Source organism: Lynx canadensis, chromosome C2 (assembly GCF_007474595.2).
Source record: "Lynx canadensis isolate LIC74 chromosome C2, mLynCan4.pri.v2, whole genome shotgun sequence".
Classification (NCBI taxonomy): domain Eukaryota; kingdom Metazoa; phylum Chordata; class Mammalia; order Carnivora; family Felidae; genus Lynx; species Lynx canadensis.
In genome coordinates, this window is record NC_044311.2 from 84,471,626 (window position 1) to 84,487,269 (window position 15,644).

The following is a 15,644-nucleotide window of genomic DNA, read 5'->3' on the forward strand; positions in this document are numbered from 1 at the left end:
GAGAGGTTCGTGAGGCGGCCCAGAGGGAAGTGCAGTCAGAGCATCTCCACGACAGTGCTCAAAGCCTCTGGCACCTGCGGGCTGCACTAGAGCCGGAGCAAGAGGGGGTTTCCGGAAAGCCTGGGAGAGTTACATCTGCCTCCACCATGTCTGTCCCTGAGTCCAAGGCACAGGCTAAACCCTCCTGAGGCCTGCTCCTGGCTAAGATGCTGTATTAGTTTCCAATTCTCTGATGGCACTGATGCTCAGAAGTCTGACATGGGTCTCACTGGGTGAAAATCAGGGTTTTGACGAGGTTGTGTCCTTTCTGGAAGCTCTAGGAGACCATCTGTGGGGTAGGGTGGGGTCTGTTGGTCCCTTGGTCTTGGTCTGTGGTCCCTTCCTCCATCCTCAAAGCCAGCAGTGGCCAAGCAAGTTTTCCTCACATCACATCACATCATATCACTCTGACACAGTCTCCCTTGCCTCCCTCTTCCCCATCGAAAGGACCCCTATGGGGAGCCTGGGTGGCTCAGTCGGTTGGGCGTCCGACTTCAGCTCAGGTCATGATCTCACGGTCTGTGGGTTCGAGCCCTGCGTCGGCTCTGTGCTGACAGCTCAGAGCCTGGAGCCTGCTTCGGATTCTGTGTCTCCCTCTCTCTCTGACCCTCTCCCATTCATCCTCTATCTCTCTGTGTCTCAAAAATAAATAAACATTAAAAAAAAAAAAGGATCCCTGTGATTACACTGGGGGCCCCTTGGATAAGCCAAGACAATTTCCCCATCTCAAGGTCAGTTGATGAGCAACCTTAATTCCACCTGCAACCTTAATTCCCCTTCACATGTAACATAGCATATCCACAGATTCCAGAGATGAGGTGGTGAATGCCTTTGAGGGACCATTTTCCCACCTACCCCAGATACTATTTCATCTGTTCCTGAAAAGAAGTGTCCAGGGCACTTCTGCAGTTAATTGGGGTGGTCCACAATTAACTGGTTAATCTGTCTGGTCCACAGAACCAGAAAGGAAGAACCTGCCTGTCCCCGAGGCTGCCCCTGTGACCCCCACATTTTGCCGGCACAGCCGCCTACTTTGCCAACGACAACTAAACCCAACAAAGTCAGGAGACAGATGACCCAGAGGCCCCAAGGTGATCCAGACATCATAGAAAGGGCCTGAACTTCACAGACAGATGGACTCAACTCTGATCCCAACCTAGGAAAGACTGCTCAACCTTTCCAAGCTTCCAGATCCCAGAGCAGGGCCAAAGTCCCAGGGGACTGTCAGGATTGGAGATCACTTTTCCAATCTCTACAAAATAGCTGTTGAAGAATTACTATTCTTCAGACCAGCTCTCTCTAGGCCCTAGGGCTATACCAGGGACAAGACCAAGTCCTGACCCCCATCAAGCTTTCGTTACACCCTAGACGATGCCTGGAACATAGTAGTTGCTCGGTAAATTGAAGGCATCATTAGGGCTTTCAAGGCAGTAATTCTCAAAGAAGTAACTCTACTCTTTAGTTATTTACTGATTTATAACATACAAAATATAAGCATAACCATTCCCTCATTTGATTCTCAAAACAACCCAGAGAGGTAGATAGCAGGCCACTCCATGGTTCTTCCTGCGGCCTTGGTGAGACTTGTACCCAATCCAAGCACCCCCATCCATGCAGAGTGGGTTACCCCTGCCCTGTTTCCATAATTTCATTAGGCGAAAGGCCAGGAGAAGGAGAAACTGAAGAAAAGACTTAGAATCGTTCTCTAGAGCTCCGGATGCAATAAAATATCTTAAAGCCATTTTCTCACCTGCTGTAAATGGTTGAACCATATTTGGGGGGTGGGGGGGTGGGGAATGTTTGCACCTCTCTTCATGCATTCGGCCCAGGCTGCCTTGCGCTAACATGCATGTTTTCTTGTCTCTCTCTCCCACAGAGCTGTGAACTCATCACCTAGGGGTGGCAAAGTCTCAATGAAGGGCTTTGCAATTATTTAGTAGCCCAGAGGAAGCATTTGCTCAGTCTGCCCCCTCTCCCATCCCCCAGGTCTCAGCAGAAGCCTCAGGTGACGACTGCACGCATGACCGATTTCTATGTCTCTATGTTACACTCGGGTTGTCAGGCACGAGCTTCCGCTCCTGGAGGGAGCACGCAGGCTAGCCTCCCACGGGCAGAGCAAAGGCAAGGATGTTCCTGAGCCTGCATCTAGCTTCGCTCTGTATCCTCACCCCCAGTTCCTGAAAGGTAAGCTTCCCCCCAACAGAACGTGAGGGGGCCAGAAGGGATAGTCTGCAGCACAGGGCATAGAACGGCTGTCCCTTGTCTTTGGCTGATCTGGCGCGTGCCTCTGCCTCCGCTGCCTGCCCTTTCCCACACTCTGCTTGCTCCCTCCTTCAGTTGTCAGATCTCCCAGGCTCAGCAGGCAGTCTGCCATAATTCTCAAGAATAAAGAAAACATTTTAGGGTTTGACAAGCCCAACATTTGCATGTCTGTTTTCAGAGAAATACCCATCTGGGGGGATTAAGCCTTTTTTTTTTTCCTCCCTCCCCATCCGACCCAAAGTATGAAAACATTCTTGACATAGTTGCCTGAAAAAGGATTTCTAAAGAGAAAAATACCTCCCATACCCTGTGATTTCAGTGACTTGGTGTGAAAAGCACCCGAAAGAAAGGGGATGAAGTGGAGAACAGAAAGGAAAAAAAAATCTCTTTAGTCAAATAGCTTGTTAATCTTAAAGTAGGCAATGCATTAGCTTTCCTCTCTAGTCTCAGGAAATACACATGTTGGTGTGTATTTCATCCCCAAGCAGCACCTCTTCACCGAGGAACAGGGCCTGTGCACCCATAGGCCCAGGGCATCAATACTATGGGGGAAAGGCAGAAACCCAAGGCCCAGAGTCCAGAGCCACTGAGCAGAAGGGGGGGGGGGCGCAGAGAGCACTTTTTGGGGTATGCACCTCCCTCTTGGGGAGGTTCTCATCTTAAAGCAAATTTGTGGGTGGGATTCCTAGAAAAAGGCCAAGTAGGGCGACTCATCCTAAATCATTAAAGATTTTAGCTGAAGATGATTTGCACAAAATCCAACTGCACTCAATCAGGTCGGGAAGCCAATGAACTTCTGATGTGATGAACTTGGCTGCCATTGCCCTGAGGAAGGCAGAGTTGTGCCCAAGAAAGTGATGGAGGACTGTGCAGCTGGCTGGTCCAGGTAATGTAGCAAAAGGCAACTTTAAGGTTTTGGAGGTGAAGGGAACGTGACATTGCCCAAGATAAGAACCACCCACCCATCCATTCATTCAACAACGGAACGTCTGCATTGGGCACAGCACTGGTTAAATGTTGATGCCTTTCAACCTCAAGAGGGCACATGGGCTCATGAAACCCTGGAAAGGAAATATGTTGGGAAGAAAGGAAAATTTAGAGAACCCCCCCCCCCCCATCCCAATGAGTTGATTGCCTGTGGAAGGGCCAGGGCAAGTGTCCCAATACAAACCCCAGAGACAGGGCCCAGCACATGTTGCTAGAGACAGGTGGCCCAACACACACACAGGATGCTCAGAGATTTCCTGTGGCCTGAGTTCCAAATGGCACAGGCTGAGGTGGCACATCTCGTGTGCCAGTCAGGAGAGCAGTTTCTAAATGAAGCCCAAGAAGAGAGACCAGCAGGAAAGGACCCCCCCACTTCTCCAAGGAGTCGGGGAGCTCCGAGGGAGTGCTCAACCTGGTGGAGGAGGAGAGGAGGGGGACCCATGCCAGGACACAATGTCCAGAGTGGAGGAGCTCTGGTCAAGATTTGGGGGACAGGGCCAGGTGAGGCCAGGGCGTGAGGCCCCTTGGGGACATAGGCTGGGCAGTAATGGTCCAGGCGTGCCCTCGGGGGCCACCACAAAGGGTGGTTGCCTAACCACCACTAGAAAACAGAGGGCTGGGCGCTCCAGCCTGCAAGGGGTCAGTGAAGAAAGAAAGGGGGTGGAGTGAGGTAACGTGGGTGTGAAGCCAGACGCCTTGCTTTAGAGGAGAAGTATTCCCTCCAGTCCCCAGAAATCCTAGAATCTGCAGCAAGCTGCCTAAGATAAGTAGGGTGAGAAGCCAGGAGGCCGTCCGTCTGGGATGCGTAGCAAAAAGAACACTCCCCACCACCACGTCATGCCTTCTCCCAGGAATAGATTAATTTCAAAACTTTTTCCTAGGTACACAGTATATCATACCAAATGATGTATCCAGCCATCCTGCCTCAGATTCCACTCTGGGATTTCTCCATGAGCATTTGGCTTTCCTGCTGCAGGACGGAAGAGGAGGTTGGAGAAGTTTGCTTACAGGGACAACAACCCAGGGACACGTACTCTAGGAGACACTGGAGCCTGGCATCTGGGTAGGACATCTGACCCTCTTCGGCCCCCCCTTAAAAGAAAGCATGGAGACCCAAAGGCATTCGAGCAGAGGGCAGAGAGGCTAAAGCCCCCTCCACACCCAGCCCATCCATCTCGCTGCCACCCCAGCCCCTACTCAGCCACCCAGTTCTTCTCAGTGCTGAACTGATTAGTCATTCATAACGCTCAAGTCATTAATTGAGGAAGGAAGCCACGCTACGGGCCTTGAATCACACTGGATCCAGGGGAGAGCAAGGCCAAACTTGCCTGACTGGGTTCGATATTGCATTACTGAGATCAGTGCAGCAAGGGAGAGGTTCACAGGTTACCAAGCCCCGAGGAGCCCACCCACAGCCGCAGCCTTGGCTGACCCTCGATGGGGAGCTCTGCTGCTTCTGGGGTGTGGGGAGACTCAAGGGTTCAGAGACAGGTTGGAAGGACACCAGATCGGCCCAGTGTCCCCCTTGACAGATGGTGAAACTGAGGCCCAAGGAGGCAGGCACTGGCTGCAAGTCAAATAGCAAATGTAATATAGATGGGATAGAACTCTCATATCTCAGTCCTGTGGCCCCAGCAATTTCCACCGCACCAGACTACTCCTAGGCAATCGTAATATTAAGGCTTGGATGGTAAGGGGCGATGTGAATGGCAAAATAACAAAATAACAAAAACAACCCAGTGTCCATCAGTAGGCAAGTAGCTTTAAAAAATGAAATGGGGGTGCCTGGGTGGCTCAGTCAGTTGAGCTTCCGACGTTGGCTCAGGTCATGATCTCATGGCTCGTGGGTTCGAGCCCTGCGTTGGGCTCTGTGCTGACAGCTCAGAGCCTGGAGCCTGCTTCGGATTCTGTCTCTGTCTCTCTCTGCCCCTCCTCTGCTCGTGCTCTCTCTCTCTCTCTCTCAAAAATAAACATTAATTTTTTTTTTTAATGAGATGTAGGTTAAGTAAAATGAAATGTGACTCAGCCATGTAGAAAGATTGGCATGACTCTCTATGTTCTGGTATGGATCGATCTCCCTGATAGAGTTTTATAAGCAAGAGAGTACGACCTAGTACCTATAGTATGCTGCCATTTTGGAAGAAGGGAAGCACACACACACACACACACACACACACACACCTGTGTGTGCTCTTGCCTTTGCATAAACCACCTCAAGGATGCATGGAAAACTGACAGCAGTGGTTGTGTCTGGGAGAAGCCCTCAGGGGCAGAGTATAGAGAACAAGAGGGGACGGGCTTACTTTTTACTCTTCTTTCTTACAACTCAGATTATCTACTATTGGCCTGTGTGATCAAACTGAAATCTAAAACACGCACCTCGCCCGAGGCTCAGAGTCAGCAATCCTGACTAGCTACAGTGGGTACTAGTCTCGGAACATATAAGCATGTAAGCTGAAAAGACAATGGACTGATGACCAGAAAAATGAGTGAATGAAACAAAATGTTGTCTGAACCCCAAGGTAGTAATTAGATATATGGCGTCACATGTTGGACGAGACAAGGAACATATCACAGTACTTAAGAGCCAGAAGAAAGTATCAAGATTATGATGGGCAGCCTCTCATTGGGCAGAGTGGTGGGAGTCTGAGAACCCGGGTTCGAGTCGTTGGTCACCTAAAATCTCAGAAACCTCAGTTTCCTCATCTGCAAAATGGGAATGGTAATGTCTCCTTCCTGGAATTTTCGTGCCGATCAAACGCGATCGTGGATGGGAAAGAACTTGGCAATGTGTAATGTATAGAACGGGCTGGGGGACTATGGCGAGCCCTGTCCCCCTGTACCCCTCCTCTCCACCTGCAGGTCTGAATGCTTTCCCCAGCCTCAGGCACTTTCAGCACCTCAGTGCCCAGTGCCTCAGTTTCTACGTGCTCAGGAAAAGCTCTAAAGGAGTCTCCTTGGGGCGTCTTCTACCCTCTCCCCTCAGGCAACAAAGGCCGCAGACACAATTTGCCTGAGGTCACAAAGGGACAGCCCCAGGAAGAGAATGGCTTCATTCCTTCACATCTTAAAAGATTTCATTCTTTGTAAGTTGTCTGCTCACACGTAGAGAACTTGAGAGGAGTCACACATCTTGAGCTGAATCAGCGACCTCCTCATTATTTACCCACCAGCCTCCCCCGGGATTGAGTGACATTTCAGGGACAGCAAAGCTCTCAGGAAAAGTGCCCTCGCATGTGGCCACAGGAAGCAAATCCCCCTCCAGCTCCCCCCACTCCAGGATGAGGGAACAGGGGCTGTCGGAGCCGGATCTGGTGGGCACACGGTGAGAAGCGAACCCCTGGGTTAGGACCAAGGCTGTGGAGAAGCCAGAAGGAAAGAAGCACGTATCACAAAACCTCCCCCACAGCTACCTGGAAAAGGGGCTCCAGGCACCTCTGGTGTCCTCTTCCCACCTGCCAAGGAGCTGCCGTCCACACCATCGGTAGAGCCTCGGGGAAGCCCAAACATGGTTCCCGTCTTGTGGATGGGGAAACTGAGGCTGAGAGAGAAGAAGAGAACCTCTGTCTAGGTTTACAGCCAAAGTCTCCCCCCTCCGTTCCAGCTGTTTCCATCTATCCCTGTGGAGAATGGTGCTTGGAAAGAGTGGGACACCCATCACTTGGGATGCAAATAGTTGTTGTCTGAAAGGAAGAAGAAAGCAGGGCAGTGCTGTGGAGACATGAGGACCTGCACGGAAACACACTTGCTCGTTCCGGGCCACCGATCAGGTGCTATTTCTGGCTACTAATTATGCACAGGGGCCAGCAGAGGCCCGATTTCTGTGGCTGGCTGCACGCTGCGCCCTGGTGCTTACACCCACTCCTAATTTTCACGGCTTCGCCCCGCCCGCCCCCACCTACTGTATTTCCCCCTCCTTCGTCACCACCGCAGACTCCTTCCCCAGGCACGGGCCGGGCTCACCGCTCCTACCACCTGGGCATGTCTGTGCGAGAAAGGAGCTTTCTAGAGTCCTCCCATCTTGCATGAATGTGCTCGCTCGTTCATTAATTCATCAAATACGCACCAAACACTGATAGGCCAGACACCCCACCAGAATCCTTGCATATGACTCGACGTAATCACGCATTCTTTGGGATGTCTTTCGTAGACAGCCAGAGAGAAAACGCTGTTGCAAAAAAAAAAAAAAAAAAAAAAAGCTACAATGCGATGATAACAGGATAACAGGAAAAAGCTTGAGTTTTTGTTAATGCATTATTATTTATTAATTATGTTCCTCTGTCTTAAATCTTCCCTCGGTCACCAGAGTGGGATCAATAAATGGCAACATTTTCCCATCTGATGATTTTAAATGAGATTACAAAGACATGGAGTTTTAATTTCACATGCATTAGTTTCTGGGTCTTGGGTCTCTTTCTTTCCCCCCCCCTCAAAGCAGATAAATGAGGTTCTAAACTTAGGATAATAAGGCTTAACAGTGAGGCGCTTTTTAAAAAGTGAATCATTTCTCAGTTCTCCTTTGCTAATCTCTCTTGGTAACATTAATTATGAGTTTGTGCAGCGTGCCCCAAGGCGAGCTCGGCTTTCCCAGGACAATTAAAGTTACTTAATTATTAAAAACTGTGTGTGCTGCTTCCCAGAGAGAAAGAGGCAGCCGGGCCCGGCTCCCAGAGCCCCCCACAGGAGTGACCGGACACTCTGTGGGAACTCGGCTCCTTTCCCTCACCATTGTAATTCTTTCAATATAATCTATGAAAACCCCCTCGCTGACCCCTGATAGCAGTAGGACATGTCGCCCCACACCCTGAAAATGGCTAGAAGGGGAGAAGGAGGGGTGCCGCGGCCCAGCTGCATTCGCAGCAAACATTCCCAAGAGTGCTACTAATTTGTAACAGCCTTTTTGTTCTGGACGGGGCTTTGGTTGTGGTACTGGGTCTGCCACCGACACCCCAGGGAGACTTGGGGCAAGGTCACTCCTGCAATTCTGAGTCTTGGATTCATAGTCCCAGGCACCCTTCGATCTCTAGGGGGCCTCCAGGTCCTGATTCTTTGATGAGGCTAACACTTAACCTGGAAAGGGAAACTCCCATTTTTCATTCCACTTCCTATTCTCGTTCATTCATTCACTCAGCAAGCATCTGCCCTGCGCTGGGTGCTGTTTTAGCTCAGGGATAGAGAAGAGAGGCAACATTCTCAAATCCTGCCCACCATCTTGTGCACAGAAGGAAATGGAGACTGAGAAGGGAGGAGGCTGGTTCTGGGGCTCCCCAGAAAGTCACACCGAGGCAGGCGAGAACCCAGTCCTCCTGACCCCTTCCCCGGGGAGCTTTCAACACCCTGCTGCCAGCCATCTGTTTCCACTCCTTAGCTCCCTCCCCTTCTGATCTATTTAGCTCCTTCCCACCCCCAGCCCCCTCCCGGGGCTCCAAGTCTCCAAGGAAGCATAGCCCCTTAGAAACATCTTGGCCACCTATAAATGTGAGCCATCTATGTAATTTTACATACGCTAGTAGCCACATTGTTAAAAAAAAAGCACTTAACCAAGATAATTTTTAAAAATCATATTTTAAACTTGTGATAAATATAGACATGTATTTACTGATAAGATATTTGACACTTTAAAAAAATTAAATCTTCAAAATTCACTGAGGATTTGACAGTTACAGTACATCCCAGTCTGGCTAGCCATGTTTCAAATGCCCAAGAGCCACCTGTGGCCAGTGGTTACTAGCCTGAGCAAGCAGCACAGGAGTAAGGTTCCTCTCACCTGGAACTTTCCATCAGTCCTCAATACTCAGTACAATCCAGGAAGAAAAGTGTGCGATTCATGCACACGGCATGACAGGGGAAGTCTGGGGCACAGGGTCCCCAGGACACTGACCCCGCGGAACACGACATAACCGAGAAAGTAAAATGCACATCATTAAGTGCAAAGAGCAAGATAGAAACAGTGCATGTGGAATTCTGCCCCTGCAGGGCACCTGCATATCTCCTTGTATGTGCATCAACTATCTCTAGAAGGATTCCTAAGAACCAAAACCTTCCCAAAGGAGAACTGGATGGATGGAGGACGGGGCACAAGGGGGACGTTCGCCGCCCGTGTGCCCACACTTTTGGATTTTGAAATATGTGGATGCGTGACCCATCAAAACCTAAACTCAGAACTCTTCAGTTAGTGAGCACACTGTGGGCACAGGAGGCCTGCCAGCACGACGCTTGCTCCCAGTCCCCAGGGCAGTGCACCAGCAGGGGAGCAAATACAGGTCTCTGCTGTCCCTGCTGCTCCACAATAGGAGGAGGGAGGCTTGGCAGAGGCCCAGGGCAGGAAGACATGATATCAAGTGACTTTAAAGGGCTCTTTTGTTTCCGGAAAGGCAGCGGTTTCCCCTCTGCATCCCTGCCCCCCTCTCGGAGCCTGCTGTCTCTGGGATCCCTCCACCACCTGCTACCAGAGCATCATTTCTCCCCCCCCCCGGAAGAGCCTCTGGGCTTGAGGTGGGGAGGGGAGGGAGGCACTGGCTGGGAAGGAGCGTCATCCTGTCTTCCCAAAGGATGTCATTCATTCCCAGATGTCATTTCCAGAGGCATGATGCCACCCTGCCAGCTGCCCTGTAAATCCTGGCATATGACACAGAGCAATGGAACAAGAGAGCAGAGCCCGAGCATGGTCACACCTGTGCGTGTGTCCACCTGTGCACATCCGGGGCCGCGCTCCGACACTCACGCACTCATTCGGCCTTTTAACAAATACTAGCTGGGCATCTGCTATATCCCAGTCTCTGTGCTAGAGCCTTGGGATCTGGCAGGGACGAGGCAGATAAGGTCCTGTCCTCAAGGAGCTTACCGTCCAGCAGCAGAAACAGGCATCAAATTGAAAATAATTCACTCATAACTCTTGTGGTAAGTACATGAAATCGGGGTTCACGGTCTAGTCTGGGAGGGCAGGGAAAGCTCACTCGAGAACTGGCACTTAAGTCGAGTCTAAAAAATAAATAAATCCAGAGGTGATGTCACAGGTGAGCCTTACGTGGATAGGGGCCCCACTATCAACTTGCTATGTCTTTCAATAAACCACATCCCCTTTTCAAAGATGTTTTTATTTGAAAATAAATTTAAAACTTCAAAATATTGTCAAAATATTCAAAACCACCTGTATGTTTTTAGCCGGGTGATTCACTATTAACATTTTACCCCATTTGCTTTATCAGTTGTTTCTTCTCTCCCTCTCTCTTTCCATCTCTCTCTCTCCCCCTCTGGCCCTCCTTCTCTCCCTCTCTTTCTTTCTCAACGTGACGGTACCTAACGCACACTTTTGGTCCTTTAGGACCAAACACTTCGGGAGCCCACTCCTTTTCTGAGCTCAGCATGGGAAGATGGTCCCCTGTCCCCTCTCCTCCCAGGGCGTCACAGGGAACGAACCCGTGAAAGCCTGCACGAGCAAATCTCGGGCCCATGGAATAAAAATCATTACTATCTATTTGCTGAGCACCTCTTGGGACTTAGAAATGAGATTTAAAATGACTTCCCAGAGAGATGCCCAACGTCTCAATTCCTCCAGAAGACAGCCTGCTCTTTAGCCAGCGCTGGAGGTTGGGATGGGGACACGCGAGGGGAGGCGGGCAGCAGCGTCTGTCCACAGACCCTCTTCTCGGCCGGGTAGGCCTGAGCCCTGGGGAGGACATTTCTGGCTGACCAGCTCTCCCCACAGCTGAGGGGAAGCATCTCAAGGCAACAGACAACGCTCGCCCACCCCCGGGGGAAAGCCTCCTTCTCCACGATGAAATGGAACAGAGCCAGCCCAGAAACCCTCTCCTGGCCGGTCAGCCCGGCATTCAGGAGCACAATAGCGTTGGTCCTCTCAGCGGGTTTTGAGAGCCATTCCCTTAATGAGAACGATAAATTCACAAGAAAAGGCTGGTTGCCAAGCGCAAGGAAGGAAAGTGCTGCCTGGGCCTCACCGGCCCCAGGGGACCACCCCTCCGAGCGTGGGACCTACAGAATCAACAACCGGACAGGGACGAGACCCTGACTACTGAGTCATACGTCTGGGCTCAGAGCCTGGCACCGTGTACTTTTCAAAGCTTCCCAGGTAACCATCTGTCAGTTTAGCAACCGCTGGCCTAGCTACCCTCAGATCCTTCCAGGGCCGAGGTCCCCCCCCCCCCCCCGATGGTGTGGCTGGGCAGGACCCGGAGCCGGCTGAAGGGCACACGTCGGCGGCGGAGAAACTTCAGGCCCTGTGCTGGCGGCCCCTGCATCTGGGAAGGAAGCGGGTGCAAGGACGTCGTGCAGCGTCTCTCATCCTTGGTTTACCCAATCGTCTCTGATACAGGCCGCGTTCTACAAGCTCTGCCCGAGTGGGCGGCGAGAGGCAGAAGAAAATCAGTGAAGCAGCCAAGTTCTGCTCTGGCTGCCCTGATGAAAGCTGGCTGCTGGCGTGGGCCGCTCGCTGGAGCACAGCTGTGGGCAAGGCCAGGTGCGGTGGGGCGGCCTCTGGGTGAGCCAGCTGCCCGGCTCCTGACTCATTCAGCCCTCTCAGCAGCAGGCCCGGGCCTCCCCCTTTGGCTGCCCTGCAAGCTTCTCCCCTCCGCGTCCGCCCCTCCCCCAAACACCCTCTTCCCGCCCCCCCCCCCGCCCCCTCCCCTGCTCTGTATGGCCAGCTTATTTTCTTTTACTCTAGTTACCCACACCCCTCAACGGGGTCACCCTGCCCCACCCTGGGGGCTTCTTGAATTTCTAGGCAAACACTGGGACCCTGGGGCCCTGCAACCTTATCCCTCCCATCATTAAACACTGAGACTCCCGGGGGCCAAAAACTGTGTCAGAGTGGGCCCCCACCTCCCCGTCCCCAGCACTCAGCACTGCCCTAGGCAGAGAGCAGGCACTCAGGACACGAGGGAGGGAGGAAGGAAGGAAGGAAGGCTGCAATAAATCTGCAATAAAATCCGGTTCTTAATTGACCCACCGCATCAGACCTCTCCCCAGGGCCTGTTCCAGGAAGGTTCTTTAGTCGAACCCAGTTCGGAGTGACTTCCTCTCCCGTTCCCAGTATTCCGGGACTTCTCTTGTGCGGGGACAGTGAGAACGAGGATGAGGCTGGGGACTAAATGGATTTTGCGAAGATTCACCAGATGTGGGAAGCCAGCCACACAGCCCACAGAAGGGACAACTGACGGGAAGAATAGACATCTCTGAATGTCCAAATCTGGCCTATTCTTCAAGACCTGGAGGCAAAAGCCACCTCCTCAATGAAGGTTTCCTGGATTTCTCTGACCAGAAGTGATCCCTCCCTCCTCTAAAACTGCACGGCACATCATCCATCCTTCTTTCACGGACCCTCTGCAGTTTTCCATCTTGTGAGACAAGCATTATTACACACGTGACAACCATTGTATCACACGTGGTGATATAAAGGAACCAGTCAAGGCTTTGCAGTCAGGCTGCCCCAAGTTCAAATGCCACATCTCCCTCTTACTAGCAGTGCAAATGTGAAGGAGGAGCTTAACCCTTCTTATCCTCGGTTTCTTCGTCTATGAAATCAGAATAATAACTATGTGCCCTTTAGGACTTTCTTTTTCCTGCCTGCGTGGGGAGGCAATGTCACGTATGCAGCACCACATGACCTCCCACAGTCTGCCTCCTCTAACAGGGCGATGATGGGAGTTGGGGTCCTCAGGTCAGGTGTTTGCCACAGGAGATCGCATCTGGAGACTTCCCGTAAAGGGACCCTTGAGCATTCCTCAAGCTTCCTCACCACCCTCAAGGCACACCCCATCTGGAGAAAAGCCTGAGGAAAGGGATCACGTGGAATTCATCTGTTTTCCAGTCCTGGAAACTCAGGGGCCGTTGCAGGGGGCTGCTTCGCACAGCCAGGAATGACCTAGTTGAGGCTACACAGACCTCAACCCAGAATGCGGCTGAGACCTGACGTGGGCCGCCCCTGTCAGGTGCATGGGGCTGCGTCGCCTACCAAGTACTTTCACATCCAGTACCAGCTGTGGTCCAGATAGCAACCCGATGAAGTTGCCTACGCTGGAATCGTTATCGTCCTCATTTTACAAAAAAAGAAACTGAGGCTCAGAGCAGAGAGAGAAACGTTTCATCTCTACAGCATTCAGAGGAGGAAGATTCAGATGTTGATGTCAGGAACTTGCTCAGGTGTTTTTTTTTTTTCCCCTCTGCCTTCTGAAGGGGGGCCTGAGAGCTCCTTTGATGGCTTCACGTCACTTTAAGGACATCCTTTTTCCTCCTGCTGATTTGCACTCGTGATGAAACAGGCATATGGCGTGTTCACTCAAAAACTCCTCAAAGACTGCTCCTCCCCAGCTATAACAAAACAAAAAATAAAAGAAATAGAGAGGGAAGGAGGAAATGCCACCCCGGAAGCCAACACAGCACCCAGAAGAGGGAGGAGGCTTCTTCAGCGGCACCCAGCTGCCGGCCCCGCTGACAGGGGCAGCGGGTGCACCAGGGGCCGTAAAAGTCGTGCCATGGGTGTTTGATCGGAGTTACTTTTGAGTGGGTTCAAGACGAGAGCAGGGAACTGGCAGGGGTCAAACCCAGAAAGGCAGGGCAACTGGAGCTGGGAGAGCAAGTGCCAGGTCAGGCGGAGTGAGAGTGGGTGTCGAGAATGAGTCCAGGAAACTTGAGGGCGGCGGGGCTCCCTCTTCTGTGGTGTCTGTGTGGGTCTGAGGGCAGGTGTGGTGGCCACAGGGGCCCTGCAGGGTGGGGCGCTCCTGGCTGCAGTTTCCTTTTCTGGCTGCTGCAGGGCTGACGCTGGGTTCCTTTGCTTGCCCCGGCTGACACTGAAATGGCTTTCGTGAACCGAAAGCCCTCCGAGTCTCCATCTCTAGACCAGTGGGGCCTGGGTCACACCCAGTGGCGAGCAAACCAGCAAGCACAGCAGCTGTCTCTGCACTGTGTCCTTTGCTCCCCCTCCCCCCAGTCCAGCAAGAAGGGCAGGTCACTCCTGTGGTACTGATGGGGAAACTGAGGCGGGAAGCGGTAAATTACTTTCCCGAATATCACAATTCCTACGTGGAGGAGTCCAGATTTGAATCCAGTCCTACCTGGTTGCAAATCTCAGGCAAATTCTCCGCATGGTGCTGCTTCCCAAGCTTATGGCGAGGCTCCACCCATAGCAACAGCCCCCTAGGGTTGTCCTCTTACAAAGTTGGCCGCCTATGTGTCAATGGAGAACTAAAAGGGACCAGTGGTATGGGACACTTCTGTCATCCCTTTCCTTTGCCCAAAGAGAATAAACACTAATACCGAGGGCAGTGGGGCAGAAAGCCATTTGCCCAAATGTCCTTGCCAGAGACAAACAGATAAACCTTTTTGCAAGCTTGGTTATATATTAACTCAGCACCCAAGGGCGCTGTCCCATACAAGCAAGACGGTGTCCCTGCCTTTACCTCTGAGCTGAGCAAAAGGAGCCCCAGCATCCAGCCACTCTCCCGCCATACTGAGGAGCCCCCAGAGCCCCCAGCGCTAGGGTCCGTCCCCCTCCATCATGGAGTCGCATTCGGGCGACACAGACGCACACAGCCGGTCCGGACGAGCAAAGAGAGTCAAGCCTCATGTCAAAGCTGAGAGTCTCCTGACCCAGGAGAGCTCAGTCCACACCCTGTACCTGCTCTGCTCTGTGCCTACTTCTGCACGCACCCATACGGCATCACCCACTCACTTCTGGTCTCACCCACCGTGAGCAGGCAGAGCCCAGCGGCATCGTTGGCTGCTTCGGGTGAGAGCCACCTCTTCCGTATGTACCGGAGTCTCTGCTATCTCTACTCTGTCATCCGCTGGCGGCTGAGAGCCACATATGTCGTCCTGAGCCCATGACTGCTGTTGCTGTGGACGCAGTGGGGTGGCAGCAGGGGAGCAGGGCGGTGATACGTGTCACTGGTGCTGCAGGAGGGCTTTGGCCATTTCCTAAACTGCTGACATCTCAATTCTCGGCATAGGTGCCAGCTTGCCCTCCCAAATGGGTCATAAAAAGAAAAGGCATGTATCTGGAAGCCTACTTCCGTTCCTTAACTAATCCCCCACTACTCCACGTGATGTTAAAATCTTAAGATGTAGGGGCCCCTGGGTGGCTCAGTAGGTTAAGCGACCGACTTCAACTCAGGTCATGATCTCATGGTTCGTGAGTTCGAGCCCCGCATTGGGCTCTGCTCTGACAGTGCAGAGCCTGCTTGGGACGCTCTATCTCTCTCTGTCTCTCTCTCCATCTCGAAATAAATAAAACTTACAAAACAAAAAGATTTTAAAATCTTCAGAAGTAGAACATGGGTGTTGGCAGTAAGCCATCACCTCTTAGAGCAGGTGAGGAATAAAAAGAAAAACAAATAAACAGA

The 15,644-nt window shown here is 51.9% G+C and overlaps 1 long non-coding RNA gene across 11 annotated transcripts in view; it reads right to left on the reverse strand.

The window, feature by feature from the left end:
• The window catches only part of LOC115523456, a 39,852-nt gene extending 24,582 nt beyond the window's left edge, over nt 1-15,270 (reverse strand). For 5 of the 11 annotated variants that reach the window (XR_003971744.1, XR_003971741.1, XR_003971740.1 and 2 more), the window contains exons 1-4: nt 14,921-15,270; nt 10,133-10,269; nt 7,355-7,456; nt 6,702-6,971 (exon numbers count right to left, since the gene is read on the reverse strand). This is a non-coding gene — a long non-coding RNA (uncharacterized LOC115523456). The other 6 variants (XR_003971733.1, XR_003971738.1, XR_003971732.1 and 3 more) reach the window with 6 other exon arrangements.
• Between the last annotated feature and the right edge of the window lie 374 nt (nt 15,271-15,644).